Source organism: Poeciliopsis prolifica, unplaced genomic scaffold, assembly GCF_027474105.1.
Source record: "Poeciliopsis prolifica strain line A6 unplaced genomic scaffold, Auburn_PproV2 SCAFFOLD006, whole genome shotgun sequence".
In the NCBI taxonomy this organism is placed as follows: Eukaryota; Metazoa; Chordata; class Actinopteri; order Cyprinodontiformes; family Poeciliidae; genus Poeciliopsis; species Poeciliopsis prolifica.
The window spans coordinates 7,026,964-7,048,416 of NW_026562381.1; the positions used below are offsets into that span (position 1 = coordinate 7,026,964).

The 21,453-nt window shown below is 36.8% G+C and overlaps 1 protein-coding gene across 1 annotated transcript in view; it reads left to right on the forward strand.

Moving 5' to 3' along the window:
• Nucleotides 1-261: 261 nt before the first annotated feature.
• Nucleotides 262-21,453, forward strand: part of LOC129360416 (follistatin-related protein 5-like) — a 173,982-nt gene continuing 152,790 nt past the window's right edge. The window contains 1 exon segment of the mRNA XM_055030622.1: nucleotides 262-819. The gene's annotated coding sequence lies outside the window, so the exon portion shown is untranslated.

Consider the following 21,453-nt stretch of genomic DNA (forward strand, 5'->3'; position numbering starts at 1 on the left):
ATACAGAATTTAGGAATCATAATATGGAGTGAAATAATTTAGAGATACAGCGACTTTTTTATTCGCCATTAATGAGGTGGTCTCTGCTCATACTGTATATGTCTGAGTGAGTGAGTGAGTGAGTGAGTGAGTGAGTGAGTGAGTGAGTGAGTGAGTGAGTGAGTGAGTGAGTGAGTGAGTGAGTGAGTGAGTGAGTGAGTGAGTGAGTGAGTGAGTGAGCGGGGCATCCATAAAGAGTCCCTCTTCCCTCTTCCTCCCGCTTGTTTCTCCAGGAGGTACAGAACGGCTCCACTTTCCGTCTGTCAGCTCGTCCTCGCTTTGCTGCCTCCTCTGCCCACTACGGGATATTTGTGATTGGCTCCCGCGTTGCTGCTCTCCCGCCTCCCCTCCCCCGGTGGTTGTATGTAAATCTGGCCGGGACTCCGCCAGCGGGTGAGGTTGGAGCTGGTGACTCCTACTTCTGCGACGCACACGGGATCGGAGAGCGGACGAGGTGAGATCGCTGCGTTGCGCTGCCGGAGCGGAGCTGTCCACTCCGCCTTGGTGCTGAACTCCACCACGTTTCTCTCCCTTCGCGCTGGCTCCACTTTACTATATTTTTGGAAAGGATTAACACCATCTGTTTCGGCTGCGCATTGGCCCAAACTTCTCCCGGGGACGTCCCTCGCTCTGTCCACACCGGAAATTACCCCACAGTGTCCGTGGATTTGAGCGGCTGAGCTCCAGGTTACCACTTTATTGAGAAGTATTGCTTTGATCCACTCACTTCTACTCCTGTTTGGATTATCTTTTCTGGACGTTATACCTCTGTCCACACAGGTAAGACTTAGATCTGGTGTTTGTGTTTGTTTGTGTGTTTTACTAGGACTAATGATTCAGCCCCATCCGGTCAGACCCCCCTCTGTGAGAAATCTCCTCTACTGTCTGACTCGCTATCAGATACAGAGCTTAACCCTCATCATCGCTGAGGCGCTCAGACTCTTTTCCAATAATCCAGGAGGCCACTCTCTTCGCCTCAGAAAATATTATATCTTCCAATCTGCCGCTTTGTGCTTTTACCATTTCAATTTACCCGGCGCCAGGTCCGGGAGCCTCTAACCAACTGATATGAGGCTATCTGAAGTTGGGATCAGAGTTGCTGTTGTTCTCACTTTGAGGCACAATCACTTCACAATACCAACACAATCAATGTTGATGAAGACGATTGGAGGCTTTGCCCACTGCTTTTAATTTATCCGCTTTGTACTTAGTGGGTTATTATTATATTTTTTTTCTCATTGGTACGCTAATCCTTGAGTGACACCGTCAGCGGGGGAGGGATTATACTTATTTTTTATCCTCAGATTTGCGTTGGACTCATTTGGCTTCATATTCCAAACCCCAGCGCCGGGGATGGTCAGGGAATTCTGTTGTCTGGTTCTTTGCTACAGACATTTGAGGTCGGTTGTTGCATATTCCTCCTCAGTGGTTCAGCAGATGGAGTTAAAGCCACCATAAAACCAGATTAAGTTCAGCTATTGATAGGACTTAGATTCTCAGCTTAGGTCTCCAACAAGAGGGTTCCGATGTAAAAGCTATTTCTAGAAATATGTGGCTTAGACAGAGTCACACATGACTGAACAACATCACGAACTACTAGTGAAGTCTGAGAAAACTCATAAACCTATGCCATTATTTTCAGGATGCACACAATGCAAACTGTTCTAATACTTAAGAGAAATATAATTTTAAATGGTTTCATATGCTTTTATTTAGATTCAAAATCATTTTGTCATGTTTGTAAATTTCTTTTATGATGAAGTCCTCAGAGCTTTGCATTTTCAATCCTGCTTATGTGCTCAGATAATGTTAAATGCCATTTCTTTTTTATACATATACTTTCAGTTTGAATGTCTCCAACATGAAGCTTTCAGGAACATTAAAGTATCTCTCAAAAGCATTCACACTATTTGAACCTGTCCACATTGTCACACTCACAATCATTCTTGACTTTTTTATTATTTTTTAAAGTACTAAAACAAAGCAAAGTAGTAGAAAATAAAAAGTGGAAGGCAAAGATGTGTTTTCAATATTTTCTTCATATATTTGAAAAGCATGACATGCATATCTACTCAGTTACCTTTATTCTGATACCTTTAAGCCAAATCTAGTCCAACAAACAACCTTTGTAAGTCACCTAATTATTAAAATATTAAAATATGTGTCTTATTTAATTGCAGTATAAGTACAGCTGGTTCTGCAAAGGTTCTGTTAGTTGGTAGAGGACATTAGTGAACAAAAATCATAAAGACCAAACAGCACAGCAGACAGGTCAGGGATAAAGTTAGGCTTAAAAACAATATCCCAACCTTTGAACATCTCAGAGCACTGTTCCATCAGCCAACATTACATAAGAGCATATCACAACAGCAAGAGGGGGAGTCTGTCGATAGGGCAACTATATGTCATGCATTTCACAAACCTTGCTTTTATGGAAGAGGACAAGAAGAAATTCGCAAGAAGTTGCAAAAACATGTGGACAAAGCTGCTGCAGTCAGATAAGATTACAGTTTTTTTTTAAGGGGACATTCACGTCATCTTGATTATCTCTCTGTGCTGTAAAACATGTAAATGTTTCCAATCAGCAGGAAAGCAAATGAAAGACAGAGTGTGTTAAATCAATGAAAATACCTGTTTGAGTCTGCATAAGTCCAAAGAATAGAGCAAATATTCATCTTCCTGCAGGACTGTAGTAAAGTCAGAACTGCACTGGGTTCATGCAGGACTCTGCAATACCAGTCACCAAAGGCCAGTGTTTTGCATGGGTCAGACATGTTCCTGCTTCAACGCACCTAATTCAGAAGGTTTAATGAGGCCCTCAGCATGTAATCACATACTGCAGGACCATGCATTTAAACAATTCATTTCAGGTGTGCTTACCCAGAGCAACACATGCAGAACAGCAGCTTTAAAGGACTGACTTTAGATAGCACTGCTTTAAATTAAAGCAAATTTGTGTGGATGAGCAACCAAGTCAAAGTTCAGAAGTAAATTGAGAATTTGTAGCAAGATTTTAGAATTGATGTTCATAGATGTTAGTTATCCAATCTGACTGAACTGAAGCTACTTTTTCAAAGAATGAGGAAAGGTTTCGGTCTGAAGATGTGCCCTAAAAGCTTTAATGCAGCCAAAGTTGTTTGTGCAAAGTATTGACTCAAGGGAGCTGACGACAAATGCACACTACTCTATCCAGACTAAAAAAGCTTGATAAAACATGCATAATCTTTTATTATTATGCTCCCGTTATTGGTGTTGGTCTGTCATGTTAAGTTCCAACATAAAAATTGTAACATAAACCAAAGGGTCTAAATATTTTTGCATTGTGCTGCATTTTTAAAACTTTACCCTCTGGCTAAAGTCCCTGTTTTCATCATCTTGTTTCTGAGAAATGGCGATCTGCTTTGTCACTGTATTTATTTATAATAACATATCTGTGAAAAATTCCAGGAAAAGAACCACACATCTCAATAAATACTTGAAATATTTTTAGAGACAGCTTTTGCACTCCAGACGTTCCTTGCAATTCCTGCAATAAACAAACACAGACAATCTGCTGGCTAAATGAAACAGTAATTAACATTCTTGTGGAGATTATATGCAGGCTTCAGAAAGCATAGAATTTGAACATTCAGCCATCTGCAGGCTGCCACATTCCAACTTCAGTCTCTTTATCCAAGCAATGCATTCACTTTATCTGTCAAAGCTCTTTGAAACTAACAGATAGAATCTATTTCCTCTGGTGGATAGATGGATATGCAGTTCCAGTTTTGAGACTTTCCTCACTAATTGAATCTCAACTTGAAGTGAACAAGTTATGTATTACGTATGAACACAGGACTATTTGATAACTGGTAACTTACTAAACATGCATTGTACTAGAGGTTGTTTTGAAGGAAAAAAACTGAGCAAGGATAGTGCTTCTGTAATCATGGGTATATTTTCCTCTAAGACAACATTTAGAGTGATGCATAAAACCAAGAGGACAATGACAAAGCCAAGCAGCAGATTCAGAAAATTCCCACTGGGAAAGCACTTCTCTCAAAAGCACAAAGACCAGAAAAAAACTCTTTCCTCTCTGTCTTTTTTATCCAATAAAGCCATTTAATAACAGGTAGGGAATAGGTCCTGCCAGCCGTGCAGGTACAGAGTTAATGGAGTTGCTCTGCTTTTCATTACAATGCCTCCTATTCGGTCACCACAGGGAAGGAAAGAATTCAGAGTCAATAATTCTTTTCTCCAAAAGAAGAGGAAAAACTGGACAACTGATCAAAGCATTTCCGAGATTTGAGTGGGAAATTGCTCTTCGTAAGGGCGTAGGTACCCCATCTCGACTACTGGTAATGAAAAGGGTAGGGCAGATTCAATGATATTAGAAGCATGCGGTGGGATTTGGTGGTAAAATGCGCTACCAGTGAAAATGGAAAAATTTGAAGGTATTAACATTTTTCTTGGGTGATGGAACACTGGAGCTGGTTTAGGGAGTGCTGTAGGATTTGCTTATGGGCAACTTTTGAGAGCAAAGGGGTTTGAAAAGGATGTTTATCTGCAGTGTTCGTCTTTGTCTTTTTGTGCAACCAAAACTCAATTAGTTCAAAACCAAGATAGGTTGGAGAGATTGATCTGTTTCACATTGAAAATGTGTTTCTGTCCACTTGTTCTGCAGTTTCTACACTGTCTATAGAACCAATCCTCCCTGAAAGAATTTGGAGATGTTACCCTGCTGGCTTGTTTTGTTTTCTGAAAGATGCCCCAAGCTGTCTAAAAGTTTAAATGTCAATCATATTCATACTGAAATAAAGTGAATGTGAACATGGCTGTTATTCTGTGGTAGTGCAACTGCTGTATAAGTTGGCCTGTACCACAAGTAAAAAATGTTAGTTTTTGCAATGCTTGTGAGCAACAGAACACTTGAACGAGTCTTACTGGCAGAATACAGGAATGTTAGGAGTCATCAATTCTTTGAGTGAGAAATCAAATAGAACACATCAAGCCACATAAATAACACATTAATGACTGAGACACGTGATAATTAGGATCACCAACCAAGTGGAAAAAAAGACAGGCAACATTTTTCACATCACCTATGCTAGCTTATGCAGAGCCAGCAAAGGACAGTGTTGCCCGGTAGCAATGCTGTTGGTAGCAATGCTGCATTGCAGCAAGAAGTTCATGGATTCAAGTTCTGACCTTGGATTTTCTGCATGGAGTTTGCATGTCCATCTTATACATGTTTTAGGAAGCTTTACAAATGTCATCCAGTAGCCTATTGGGTAGCACTGTGCTCAGGTATGTCAGCTTCAAAGCTGCATTTCCTTTAAGATATTTTAGAAATGTGATACTAAAAGAATCTGCAAATTGACCAATTTTCCCTGAATAACCTGAGTCACAGAAAATTTCACAGAAAATTTGCAAATAGGTGGAAGCCTGTTATACTTATAATGTCCTGTACTTGTGTAGGGCTTTGTCTAGTCCAGAGAACTCCAAAAACACTTCACTACATTCATTCACTCATTCACAATGATGGTGGTGACATACGTTGCAGTTTGCTTTTCAGTTGGCAGCCCTGGTTGCTCTGACTACCTCTCTTTAGGTGGGTATAAAGTCTCATTCAGAGTCACAATGACTGAAACAGACTCCGCTTACAGGATAATCCCTCCTCCAGAACCATCATCGCCCCTCTTTAGTGAAGTGGATCTTTAATATTTTATCTGTCTCATAAGGAATCAACTTTTTATACAAAATTGAAAAAATTTTCAGAAAAAAAAATCTACTAAGAAAACATAGATTTTTAAGATCATGATTTCAAATATTTCCAGTACATATTTTGACAAGCTTGTTGTTTGTTTTCTGTTTCATCACATACTCCATCCCACTTCAACAGTGACACTTGTAACACCTCTTTCTTTCTTCTTCACCTCCCTCCTCACTCTCTTAGCTTCGCTCTACCTTCTGCTGTCTCTCATCTGTGTCTCCATGTTTGTCTTTGTTGTTTCCTCCCTCAGTGCGAGGGATTTTTATTGTGCAGTAGACCCCAAAAACTTTGAGGTGTGTTATTCTGCCACCACATTTAGAAGACACTGACATTCTTTTCTCCTCGGATGCAGAAGCTTGTTTGATGATGTGAAAAATGTATTGTTTTTTCTTCCCTTGTGCTTTACAAATCTCTTTTTTTCTTTCAAAGAATTTCAATGATGCTTCAAAAGATGCAAACAGAAACAAAAAGTTTCCACTTTTCATCACCATTTTTCCCATGATGTTAAAGAATATCTGCTCTATGCATTCAAAATCAAACTAGTTATGTTTCATCTGGCTCAAATTTCTTTTTGTAGCTGAAAGAATCGATATAAAGCTTACAGTACAAAGAGCTCTAAATTTGTGAGGCGTGAACAACTCTTTGCACGTCTTGATAGACCTATAAGTTTATTGTTAAATTGTGACTGCCACCAGCCTTTTCATTCAGTCCTGCAGAACGGCAGTTTTGTGTTTCCTGTTAACATTCAAGGCTGGATGAAAAACTGAATTGGCAGAGCTTGTTGGCAGATGGTGTGAGGATAATGGAAGTAGCACAAACCTTAAGGGTGAGGGCGAGCCGGCTGAGGTCTCTGGCTTAATCCTGTGGAGGACATTGGTGGCAAATAGGCTTCGAAGCATTGCAAAATGTTTTAGAGCTAAGGGCCATGAGGAACCCTTTAAAGCGACATGAGATCAAATCCAAAAAAACTACAACATTTGAAACATCTGCTAAAATGACTAATTGTTGAATCAAACCAAAAGTAACACACTGCTCACTTTATCTAGGAAGTATGTTTATCTGCTTGTCAGCATAAAAAGCAAATTATATAATGATAAAGGTAACGGAATGGAAAAGAAAGAGGATTTCTAGTTGCATTACAGTATAAAAAGTTAAATATTGTAAATTCATGATCCTAAGCAGATAATTAACTCAGAACACCAAAAAGGTTCCCTAAGCCTCTAAAATGATCTCTCAGTCTGGGTCAGTAGGACATGCAATCAGGGTAAGCTGTAGAAGATCATTGCTAAAAAAAAATCTGGTTCACATAGTGCTGCATCCAAGCACATTCATAGAAAGTTGAGTGGAAGGATAAAGTGCCCTTGGAAAAAGGTGCACCAGTAACAAGCTTTTAAATGATTGTGAATCAAAGTCCATTGACATCGAGAACCAACACTCACAGATGAATCAGATATTACATTCCTTGTTTCAGTCTACTCGAATACCAGGAAGCTTGGTAGAAAAATCTCACCCGGGCAAGGAAGAGAAAGAATTGGACTGCTGTTCAGTGGGCTAATGTATTATTTTCATATGAAGCTGAATGTTGCATTTCATTTGGAAAATTAAGGTTCCAGAGTCTTGAGGAAGAGTGAAGAGGTTCAGAATCTGTGTTGTTTGAAGTCTGTGATTATTTGAGGTGCAACGTTATTTTGTTGCCCCTCAATTTAACATTGCACATTGAGGTGCAATGTGCAACTTTAGGCTCTCTGACTTTCAGTGAGAGGAAATTTTAGAGCAGTTTATGATTCCTTCTGTTTACAAGCCTTATGAATATTCAGATTTAGTTTTGTAGCTGTACTTGGGATCAATCCACATTGGCAAATGTCCCAAAAGTTGTTTTAGTGATCATGGTATTATTATGCTTGATTGACCAACAAACTGGCATGAGCATTGCATCTCAATTATTTTCTGCCATATAAGTGTACAATACTTTTTCTTTGGGATCAATGAAATAGTTTTGAATTTGAATGCATTAAGTGTGAATCATGTCTTAGTGAAACTGCTGCCAGAGAGCCTGTTTGCTGCACAGTTAGCAATCTGTTACTCAGCTTGTTGCTCATTTGGGGTCTTCCAGTGTTGACGTACAGAAAAAAGTTAGACATAAACTTTGTTTGTATGCTGCACAAATTTTAGTGTTTGGGATTTGTGTGTATTGAACAGTGACAATAAACTGGATAATTCATCATTCTTTTCATCTTTTATGTGTCTTTCAGTTGTGGCTTAGGAGGTCAGAGAGTCATGCTTTGCTTTTTGTCATCTTATGGGTCAGCTGATCTCTGTACCTGCCATGGCTGCTGACAACTCAGCCAATTCTAGGTGTCCAATTGGAAAATTACCAACAGGACACCCAATGTAGGCTGTCTTAGCCTGTCAGCCTTTCCTCCCTTCTATGTGAGCCTCTTTGCCAGTCAGTTCTTCCTTTTCATCATGTATGCGACTAAATCAATGACATGCTTGTCACTGATGTCTGCCCTGCTATGCTCTCTGGGATCTTTGCTGCCGATTTTCCAGCTTCAGGCTTTTCATGCAAGCACATAAAAGGGCAAAGGGGTCCCAGAACAGCACAATGCATTACTGTAACTTCTGGAGAAAGACATCTTTAAAAAATACAGTTTTTCTTGAAAGTATTCCTGTGTAAAATACATTTAGGTAATTTTATTTTTACAATCAGGAGTCAGGGTGTTTCATTTAATGTGTGAAAACACACAACATGCTTAAAGGACCAAAATGAATCAACTGAGGCTAAACTGCAAAGGTTAATACATCTATTCAGAAACCACTAAAACTAGATAAGATCTAAAACATAAATATACATTTAAGTAATTCAAAGTAACAAAGTATTTGATCTGAGTTGTGGTTGTCATGAAACTTCAAAATGAGTGAAATGTCTCCTGTGGTGAACAAAAAGAACAATTTAAGTGGAAATTATCAGGGATGATGCACATTATGGGAAGACCGATTGTCATGAAATCATTTTGGAGCAGATTGCACAATTTTAATTCCTGAAAAGTTGGTTTAAATGTCTAAAAGTGCAAAAAATATGAAATACTGAAGGAGTTAAACATCATTGATATTCCTGAGATAGGAGAAACAGCATCATGCTTTTAATTAGTGTTATTTAAAGCTTATTTAAAGTTCCAACTGTGCTAAATGCAAACTATTGCCATCATTCAAAATGAACCTATAAAACAGTTTTATTCATCAGCAGGCCACCACATTAATGAAATAAACAAACATGAGAAACAGAAAAAGATATGCATCACAACCTGGGCTCACAGTTAACATATCAAAACAACAAAAACGACATTCAACAATTTTCTGCAACGGCCAAAAGTTGCTATTTCCACAAACATGTAGGCCTATAATATCCAGAACAACAATAACACCACTCCTCATTCCACCCATCAGCAGTTCAAATCCCCCCCCGTGGATCCAAATGAACTCCCATTGATTATGTTATTTTCCCCGCTGAGTCAACACTGTCCTGAATCTCATCTGCTGCTTCACTTATGAATGACATCATAGGAAAGCAGGTCACAATTAGAAGAAATCTCCAGAAACAAACAGAGATAAAGTTTGTTTGAGGTGCTTGTCCTGGACTGATCTGTGAGCTGCAGACTTCTCAGGGTTGTTAGCAGTGAAACATTGAGGGGGAGAAGATGGGGGAAGTGTCAGGGTGGCCTTGCCCTGCTTCACAAATTAATAGCATCACAGGTTGCAATTCATCGTTCACTACCGCTGCCGCCAAGTGTGTTGGCATTGCTTTAGGCACAGTGCAGTCATTCACCTCCTGCTGATTATGTAATGATTGTTAACAATGTGAGAGCCGTGAGCCTCTGCCAGGTCTCGTTCAGCAGCGTCGCACCGACAGCCTGCAACTACTGACATCGAAAACGATCAATAAATTAAAAATCTATAAAAGAGAAGTCAAGGCCAATCCTGCCTCTGCCTCTTAGAGGCATCTACTACTGTAAATGACTGCACTGTTGACCATGCAATGCTACATCCTACTCAAAGCTTTGACACTCTGAAAGTAAATGTTTTCTGTGTGACGAGGTACATCTTGGTCCTTCTCTAAATTATTAATAATTGTGTGTTTTGGATGTGTTTGGAGGTGCAGCTGGAGCTGATAGAGCGCAGTTTAGGATTCTCAGAATTCGATCCAAGCTAGACAGGATTCCTGCCCATGACAAAAGATATATTAGAATCTCTTCATTTTCTCACTGGGTGCTTTTTTTCAGAGCTGTGATGAATAATGCACACACTCTAAGAATGAATTAGTTCACATTTTTATGCAGTACAAACTGGCGGCTGGGGACTGGGAGCATGCAGTGATCTATCTAGCGTTAGTTAAAAGGCCGCCTTGGTGGATCAAACACATATGATTATACTCTGAAAAAGACTTGTCACAAGTGCCAACAGAAGGCTGAACGAGATGAAATTCTGTTCATTTTTCAAAAATTTGATGCACAAATTAAAATCAATTGTAGCTTCGGGTTTTAAATTGCCTCCAGGCTGCAAGGCAATCTGTTTTTCTAAAGCCTATATGTGTCAAAGTTATAAAAGCCAAAAACATGCTAGAGGGATTTAATCACTACCAGAGAAAACATGACTTCTGAACTCCTTTAAATTACTTATTTTTTAGATTCAGGCTTCTGATTACATACTTGTTTGGAACTGCAAAAGTAAAAACCACTATGTTGTAATTCCATGTCATGCATAGAAATAAAAGGCTAATTCAAATAGATGTACATGAAAAGAAACAAGATCAACAATGTTCTTTTAGAGCAAAGCAGAACACATTATGACACCTAAAAGATGAACGAAATCCATCAAAACCCCTGAGAATAACATGGCTTCTTCAACCTCAGCTAAAATTCCCATAAAGTGGCAGACAATCTTGTTTTTATTTTTAAAACCAAACACAGAAAATAAAACCTGGCATGATTTGGTGAGGCTGTCGTGTTTGGCCCTGCCCTCGTGTTTGAGAAGATCAAAATCATTTAAGAGTTTGTGTTTCTCTCTGGGCTCAACACAAAATAGTTGCCAGAGAAGCATATGGGAGACAGGATTTCAATGCCAACCAAAAGTCAGCAATTCTACCAAAAAAACAAGTAAGAAAATAAATGAGTTTATTAGAAAGTAAGTAAATGGGAAAATGAAATGAAATACCAAAGTAAATAAATAATTTATTGAAGCTACAAAATACTTACTGGAAAACCAATAATTAAGCGAGAAAAATAAATTAACAAGTTCATACTAACTAACTTAACAATCATAGTTAATAAGTAAATAACAATGCAAGTTAATAACTAAATTAGATAGACATATACATTAAAATAAAAAACCCAAAAAGATTAACTGTGGGGTGCTTTTAAGTAAGACAGTTAAAAAAATTGAATAATCTTAGGAAGCTAAAACATTATGTAAATAAATCAGTAAGCTTTCAGTAAGAAAGTAAAAACAGATTTACAAACTGTAATCAAATTAAAAATAAGCAAACTGCTGAATAATTCTGTTTGTGAATAACTGAGTAGTACAAATAGTAAATTTGAGTTAAGGAGTAAATTTATAGGCTATTTATTAACTATATCAGTGAAGAAATTAAATAAATATCAACACTTAAGTATTTTCTATATAATGATGTGTTATGTCTTTTTGTCTAATCTTCTTTGTTTTAGGGCACAGCCATAAACAAATCTATAGGGCCTACAGAAGGGTCACTACTCAGACACTCGAGTCTTAAGTTAGAATAGAAAAGAAAAGAAATATCCTGATATTGTCCCACTGTGGGGATTTACAGGCGTACAGCAGCAAGTTACAAGAAAACAGAAAATTAAGAATCAGAGCCTCTCTACTGTAAAAACACATTTACAAAGCATTTACAGAAACAATACTCTACAGTTATTAAAATTAGCATATTTAGTCCCAACGAAATGTGCACTGAACAGGAATATGAAAAGAACAGTATGCATAAAAACAGTGTATGTCTAAATCAGCAACATACTTCACACAAAGCAATAAAGACTGGAACATCTACATTAAGTAAGTAAGCAAGAATAAGTTAATTAATAAATAACTATATGTGAGTTATATAGAATAATTGGTTCAGTAAATACAATCAATTGTATATGTAAGTACTAATTTGCATATAAGTTTGCAAGTTTGTGATAAATGGACTTTACCTTTTTGTAGCAGTATCAACCAATCACAGTACTTCATTTCAAGTCAAGAGATTTTAGATTTTAAAAAATGAACATACTAAGATGTTCATCCTAAAACATTTTTTAGGAAGTAAGTACATAAATCTGCAGATACTGATGATTTTTTACTAACTTAATTTTTAAAAATTCTTTTAGACAATAATCAAGTAAGTTACAATACAGAAAATAAATAAGTAAAATAGAACAAAGTAAAATAAACAAGTAAATAGGTCATTTATTCACTGATGATACTTTGTTAACTTTCTTCTCCCAGTTTGAACATGACACAAGCTGTCTGGTAATCCCACAGAGATGGAGATGCTTGTCGGATCCCTGAGTGAGTCTCACTGATCACTGGAGACTCTTGGTCCATAAAACTAAACATCTGGAGTGAAACTCAGAACGAAGCAGGCTGTTAAATCAGAAGAACATAGAAGATGTAAAATCACTCAAGCATTCACCAGCTAAACTTTAGTTATTTTTGCAAGCTTGTTGTTGTTTTCAAAAGCTTTTCCTTCTCAGTTTTAGCTGTTTTATTGTCTACCAAAAGTTTCCTGTGCAGAGTCTTATAAGGTGTACAAAGGTTGTGGTGTAAGGGTAGTTTGCTGAATCAATTTAAGGCACCTGCTGTCTGTGAGTATCATTTAAAATCCGTGTTTGATTTCAGAGGTTTCTCCGCTTAGATTTAGCCTGCCTGCCAGGATTTAGAGCAGATTAACTTTTGAAAGTGATTTGGCTTTCAGGCTCTGCAGTCCCTATCAGGCAGAGAAATATAACTTTCTCATCCTCCATTTCTCTCCCTACAGGCTCAAATATTCTCACGATCACTGAATATTCGTGATATGCAGACCATGATATGTTGACCCCTTGAAAGTTAATTAGATGTTTGGATATAAAAACAGATGATTTTCAGAAATGGAGGTTTAAAAATATTATGTCGCACACTGCATTGGTACCTTGTATTCACTCTCACAGCAAAGACTCCCTGTGAGGATTTGTGACATTCTTTCATCATGGTAAAGTATAAATGTTCTGCTCATAGGATTTACTGAGGAGACACAAAGCACCTGCACAGACTCAAAGCTCTGCATTATCAAATTTTATATGTTTGAATTATATTTGAATGGAATAGATAACGGTCTCATAAAGTAGAGGTGGGGATGATGCATTATGTCATCACAACATGCAGCCAGCAATTTTACACAAGGGCCTATCTCCTGCTTTATCTGTCCTGTAGTGGGATGCACTGATGCAATCGTCTTGGCATTTGGAGCCAAATGACTCGTGAATATGTGAGTGGTAGTTTTCTCAAGAGGTCAGAGGGAAAGCTGTCAACCGCCGCTGGCTGCATCAAAGCTTTAGTATGCCAGGGAACTCAGAGGCTTTTAAATGTGGGAAAGGAGTTAATTGATGAATTTAAACTTCATTAAATTCCTTATGGCCATTTAAATACATCATAAAAGTAAAACACATAATAACTCTGTATTATTATGTACTGAAACAATAATATGTAGTTGAAGTGCCTTATGTTTTATTTACAGTTTGTTGTAGATCAAGTTTAATGTTAAACCTGAGGCAATTTTACATGTTGAAGCTGAAGTTAAAAGTGTTTTAACAATAATCTTACCTGGCTATTGCCTTCCTATGCAGCTCTGCTTGATTCTCATCTCCCCTTGGTGCTCCATCTGGGATTTCTCCCACTGAGCTTGACTTCTCAGGCAGAATTTCAACCAGGACTATCAGAAGGAGAAGTTGTGACGTCGTTTTTCTGCGCTGTTGTAATTTTGTAATGGCAGCGGAGGCAGTGAAGGAAGCCATTCAGTTCATGTTGGGCACATTTCCAAATATTACGCAACTAAAGCCTGAGAGACAGGAATATTTAAGACATTTTATTGTCTACCATCAGTACTACAGTATGCCTCTGAAAGCAACTACACAACTAGACGACTAATTCAAAATGCAAAATTGAAGAATTGCTTAAATTATAAAGGATTATAGATCTACTTTAAACGGTAATTTAATTACTAAAGGATCATCAGCTGACCTCTAACTTTGTTCTCTTCACCTGTTAAATTATCTGAATTTTATGCAGTGAAACACACAACAGGTGAAGATTGTTAGCTAATTTGATTGGTTGTCTATCAGGTGAGCTGTCAGATCCTCAAAGTAAACTTTTTAAGTTGGAGTTCAGTGAGCGTGAAATTAGCAGCACGGCTCATAACACAGAATCACACACGAGAGCCGCCCTCAACAAGCAGTTTTATCGACTACTCATTGAGCAGCCCACTGTGAGTGGGTTCACAGCACCTCACCAAGTTATGAAGCGTCGTCAAAATGCGCTTTTTACTGCAATTACAAAGGATATTTTTTTTTGGCTTTAGAAATTGTCCTTTTCATTCTGATACAATTGAATCAATCGTACATCTGACGAAAAATGATTTGCAGGAATTGCCATAATAACTTGTGCCGTCAAAGATAAGTGTGACATTTTACTTCTCCTATACTGGTTCAAACCTCAAACGTCTGATTATGTCTTAGTATAGGGCTTTGTGATATGAAATGTCTGAAATGTTATTTTGTACCACTGCTGGTTCAGTAAAACACTTTTTATGTTGAACTGATTAAATCTGAAAATATTTATGGTGTATTTATTAAATGAATAAACCTCGGCCTTTCACCATGTAGGCATTTATAAAATGGATATAAATCATATCCATTCATAAAACAATTGTTGAAAATTGTTTTATGGAAAGCAAAGCATAAGGATAAGAATATGGCAGCTGTAGCACAGGTATGTGAATATAATAGAATATAATAGATTATAATAGAATGAAAATATTCTATGATAAAAAAATTCAGGTTCACTGGTCACAAGATTAATGCAGATTTAAACTAAGGGAAGAAATATAAGCCAGAAAAACATAATAAAGAGAGTGGGGGGGAAATTATATAAAATAAGAACAAGAATCCCATAGAGGGATTTAAAAATTATGGTTTAAAAGAAATTTGAATATGTGTAGCATCATTTAAAATGTATGAAGTCATGATTAGGACGATAAATAATGAAAAAAACATAAACATTTACTCTAAATCTTTCTAAAACTAATTAAACCGTAAAAGTAAAAACCACACAAAAAGCATACATCATTTAAAACTAAACTTAAAATTTTAAACATATTAAGTGTTTGGTAAAAACAAAAATAATGAGAAATATAAATAAATAAAACTGTTTTTATGTCTGACACATCACAACATATTGCTGTAAATTCACATGGTTAACAGAACTCTAGACATCAGATATTTGCTCCATGGGTCCAGTTTCAGTTGTTGATGCTCACTGGTGTTCATGTTAAAGTTAAATAATCCTTCATCCTGCACATCTAATGTCCATCTTTAGCCTACAGTATTTATCCAAGAACCAGTGGCTCTGATCCATCCCCCACTTGACGCGCTAAGCTGGATGGAGTCTGGGCGGAGTTTGCTGATAAATCACGAGTCACAACACTCTGATCACCATAAAAATAAAGACAATGAACATCTGCTTTGACAATGTACTTGACTTCAAAATAGGAGGTTGATTTTTATAAAAGTGTTGTCTTTAAATCTGTTGAAAAGGATATATCCCTGGCTAAATATTAACCAGCAAGTGATCATCGGTACAGTACTGTACTCTATATATGTGCACAATATTGTACATTATTTAATTTCCTTTCCATTTTAATTTCCCTGAAGTATCTTTGAATTGGATTTGTGCTGTTTATTGTTTGACATGGTAAACTCCAAATGTTCTCAATAGGGTTGAGGTCAGAGGAGGATGAATCAATCAACTCACACCATGAGTTTCTCTTCACAGTACAATAATAACACTTCAGCTTTTGTTAAATATGTAATGTTTTCATACCTTGTCATACGGCACACTATCTGATGATTTTCATCACAGAGAGATCCTTTCTGTTTCCCATATTGATTGAAACCTGTGGCCTGCTTAACAATGTGAAACATCTTTCTTCAGTAGATTTCCTTTAGTTGCGCTCACCAGACAAACTAATCAACCCAGCTCTCTGAAATGAATTATAGTGATTCAAAGAGTCTTCACACAGAATACCATCTATAAATTTAATAGCACAACAAAAAATGTAATCTTTATGACACTTAAATCCAATTCGCATAATAATTTGGGACATGTTGTATGTTGCCTCTTACTGCTCATCATCACTAACGAAGAGGTCCAGAATATAAATACTAGATGTTATGATGTTTTTCTGCATGTTTTGTAATAATGCCCCAAGGCCTTCCAGACTTTTTTTTATCAAACATATACTGTTACCAAATGTTGGCACAGTGATGTTATGGAGTGCTCTGTGTCATTATTTATACTCTTAATGCAGATTGTTCTACGATGTGGTTACATTTTAGTGCACATAAATGAATACATTTGCATAATGTAAATATTTAATCCAAATCTCTCTAACAATATGTGGAAGTGAGTTAATTACAAGGAGACAAACAATTTTGTAAAATTAGACAGATTAAAACATTAATTATCTTAATGAATTAGTCCATTAGCATACATGGTCATATTTGATAGATTATGGTGATTATAGCAGCTCAATTGCTTCCTACTTGGACTTGGTCCAGAATGTGAGAAATAATTAAGCAATGGCAGGTTTGGGCTTAATCTGCCGCTGAAACCAGTCATTTACAGATGCAGCATAAAAAGACACATAACCTTTTATTTTCTCACCTTCTGACTTTACAACAGACTAAACCTTACCTGTCCAGTCAGTTAAAACAATCAAAACTATTTTTATTTGTTAAATACCAGAGTAATTAGTTTTGTAGACTTTTTGTAAAGGGGACAGAATTATGCACGTTATAATTTTATAATGCTGTATATATTAAACATGACTTTAAAAAATTTTGGCTTCATAATTTTATGCCTGGAAATTTTACCTCTGTCTCTTTAAGAAACCCCTACCCTTTCTAACACTCCTATATAGATGGGATCCAGACCTCCATAGACAATTTGTGCATAGAATAGAATAGAATAGAATAGAATAGAATAGAATAGAATTTAAATAACAGTCCAGATACCTTGAGGGACATAAACTCTGATTGAGTTGGTTGGGACCAGCTATGGTTAAAAAAACAAGAAGTTTTGCAGAGGACATATTGTGGACACAATCTATGTGCTTTAAATAACACTGAACAGGGCAAAATTTATATATTTTATGTACTCTAAAGATGAGTCTGTGAAACAGTCATTAAACCAACCTATCCCTGCAAAGCAAAACAGCAAACTAACTAACTAACTACAACTTTGCGACAGCAGCATACCAGGAGGTCTCATATTGTACTGAGCAGAAAAATGAGCTAAATGTATAAAATGCAAATATATCTCCTGAATATGTAGATCATATGTAAATGAAAGGTTGCACACAAAGCAGAAACCATGTTAGCTGTCAGCAGATACAGCTGCCTGCACAGCTGGGAAGCTGCAGAGGAAGTGCTCACACTGCAAAAGAAGATGCCGTACACCGTCACTCCAAAACATCTGTCAGCATGTCATTTCAAATGAATGGTGGGTAATTACACAATGATGGTTTTGTCAGTGGGTGGCATCGAACCGCCCAACTTTGGATGTGTGACAAGACTGTTCTTGTCGCTGTGCCCCTCTGAGAAAAGGTGGTGCAGATGAGACGTCATGTCACAATTTCAAATTCAAAATTGAGTTACGTTTAATATAGTAAGTGATGTCATAATCCGACTTTAGAGAACATGGATGTGCTTATTAAAGCAGCTTTACCAAATTCTAAGACTGCATTAGAAGAGAGGGAAATGATTTCCTTTGGCGCTGAAGGTTTTTGCAGCACATTTGTATTTATGTGTTTTGAATTTCTAGAGAAACAATTAGGATCTGTAAAATTATATGTGCAGGGGGAAATGCTTTAATTATTTCTTCCTTTTGAAGCCATTTGTGAACTAATTAGCATTGCACAGCTTTTATTAAAATAAAAAAAAAACTGAAAAGATTCCCCAGTGTTTATTTATATTTCAATTAATCATGTAAACAAAATGAAGCAATCTGTGAATTTGTTTTCTTTATCACTTAAAATGCATTTACATCGGATGGTCTTCCTTTTTTGCTTTTATCATTAAAAATGACAATGCTTAGTGAAATTATTCAATTGGGAATGAAAAAAGTGAAATAAATAAACTAAACAGTTCATTTACCAATCAGTTTGTTTTACCTCATTATGTTCTTGCAGAAAACTAAATTCGCCTCTTGTTGATATTGCTGAAATTTGTTTTGTATGATCCAATTTGAGTCAGCTGAAACATTTGTTGCTCTAATCACACGCTTTATTGTATAATTCTTCAAGAAAAAAAACATCCATCGCTGGTCGGGAAAATACATTTTATGCTTCTAGCTGCTGGAGCAGCTTGTAATAAACATAGGAACTGGGCAGTTATCATGAGTGGCGACAGTTACTGCGTCTGTGCAGATGAAACCGCGCATAAGCACAGAAACTTCATCAATACAATGTCAAAGAAAAAGAATGTAATGGCGTGTGCCAGAAAATTTAATAGGCAAGTGATCTCTGGCAGCACAGTGGTAAATTTCTACAACCGTGATTGTGTTACTCCCAGGCTGTTGCCAAAACAAAGAGGGGAGATCAGCACTACTGTACACTCATGCTTTACTGCAGTCTGCAAAGCTGGAAACACAAAGGCCAGAGAAGAAATGCTGCCATAAAACAAAAGCTCAACATTTGTCTAAACCAAGAGTGTGGTGATGCTATCATTTTGGTTGTGCACTTGTACAGGATGGAGACGAAAAACTGGGAGAATCTAACTTTCTAACTAAACTGAGCAAACACCAACCCCATAAGAACAAACTGAGAGACTCATTTGACTTGCAGAGGAGGCAGAGTGTGTGTAGACTTGACATGTTGTACTGAAATAATAAAGCATCTTAGCAACCCTGAAAATGGTTTTGGTGTACTCTTTCTCTCAAAGTGTTAAAATATTTCATTGTTTCTATTATTGTTATGCTTTGTGAGAGTTTGTAGGAGTGAGTTCCAATTTATTTTTATTATTTTGACAAATTTAAGGATGTGAATTAAAAGAATGGAAGGGTGGTGTTTAGATCAGGGCTGCATTCAGACAACAAAATTTCACTGAGAAAGTTGCTTCTGATTGACGTCTGCTTCTTTAGTCTTGAAACAACTTAGTTAAACTTAATGAGTTTACTAAATGCTTATTTTCCAAAATTCTTAAGACTGCATTACACAAGTGTCACCAAATATTACAGATACAAAGACCCTAAAAGCACTTAAATCATTTTCTAATTTATTACTATAATTTATAATTATAACTTCCTATTTTAATAATTCAAACAAAATAGTTTAAAATATACCTTAACATTCACTAATGTGCACAGTCTTGTCACAGAAGTTAACATCTAATCTCCGCTGATGATGGCTGAGCCAATCAGTGCAGAGAAAATGAATGTAGCTCCTGGATTGGCTGCTTTGCTAATGCTAAATGCATAAATGAATTAATTTCAAATTAGGTATTTCTTAATAGCATTATGCAAAAAGATTCTGACTTGGTATTCGGTTTGCTGCATCTGATTCGACAGCTGGTGAAGGCCTTTTCATTTGTTTAGCTGCTGAAGCTTTGGTTCAAATACAAACCTCAGTGTTGACTTCTTCACATGAAAGAGTTGGGAAGTGTTGGTGTTAGAACAGCCTGTTAAATCCAGCACACATTGTGCGATTTCAAAACCCATACAGGACTTGAACATGTCACACTGTGAGAGCGCGATATAACAGTCATTCTGTTAACACTGCAAATCAAGACACCACACTGAACAAGGTGCTGCTGCAGCACAATGCGTCAGACAAATCCATATCTGTCCATCAGTAAATGGACGGGAAGTTGTGAAAGTTAATACACTTATTTTAAGGGAAAGCTGACAATGATAGAAGCACAAAAGAGGAGAAGAATCAGATGTGGGTTACAGCAGCGGCCACACAGCATGATGTTCCCAGAAAATATCAGACGCTGCTTGTTGCAGGTCGACTTCGATGCATGTTTGTTAAACTGACTGTTTTAAGCTCACTACCAGAGATTTTCTTTCACAATGAAAGATTTGTTAATAACAATTGTTCAGTGTGAACCCGACTTTTGGAGTCTACATAGAAAATGGTTTTACTTCTTCAACCAAAACACCTGCCAGAATCATATTTGAAAGAACTTTCGGTTAGAAAAATAAATAGTCCTTGTCAAGTTGACATATTTTGCTAAAAATATCTTTCTACTGTAATCTAACTAGTGATTTATTCTTTCTAGCATGATGATTTAGTGGGAACCATTGACCTAAAGCTTGCTTCAGGTTACAGAAAAACTGTGATTATGATGCTGATATTTTCAAATAGCTGTGTATTTATTCACCGACAAATCTTCTGAATAAAGTGATCACCTGATATGGGCTTATGTATTCCATTTAAAACCATTTCTAATCAAACCAAAACATACCTTGCAGCCTTTTAGGTTCTTGCAAAGGTTTTGAAGCAGGTCTTGTAGGTCTTATATCTGAATGGTTAGATGCAGCAGAAAGTAATTTGAAATACCACATTTGTTCAGGCACCTTATCAGAAATGATCACTTCCATCTTCATGTGCTGATTGTTTTTATAAATCTGAAAACTCTTGGTTTGAGTTCATTTAGTGGAAAATGATACCTGTTCTGTGTTCAAAATAATTTATGAAGTTTAAAACTAATCATCACAGCTTGGCAACTGCTCTATAAATTAACTATAAACAATGTGACAACCGTGTTCCAAATCCTCATTAACGAATTAGCAGCACGAAGCTGTTATCGGTGTGGTAATTAAAATCTTTGATTAACACCACCTGGAAGTGAGAAGAATATTTTTTGTCTTCATTGCTGGAACTGAACTGAGACAAGTTTAAAGTATTTAGTAATGGCTTTATACTAAAACAAATTCAATAAAAAAGTGAGACTGATTCTCCTGAATCAATGCTGTATCTCTTTGTTAATTCATGATTTAGAACCTATATAACGTTCCTGTTCGGTTTATAGCACATAGTTATAATGTTGGTATCTGAAAATGGGAATCCTGTGAAATAAAGTATTTTAAAATCTGCCTATAAATCTCTACCTTCTTCTTGTAAAGTATACAGTAGGTCACTCATCATTTCTGGAAGTGTGGGAATGCTTTCTGTGTGCTGTCAATACTGCTCGTCAGTTTGTTCACACTGCAAATTTAGGAGAAAGTATTTTGCAGAGAGTTCAGGCAGCCTGTTCTGCAGGGTAGAAGATTCACTTCAAACACTCTATTTCTTCTTGCTGGTCTGAGAATAAAGTGTGAGCGTAAAATGTTTCATTCTC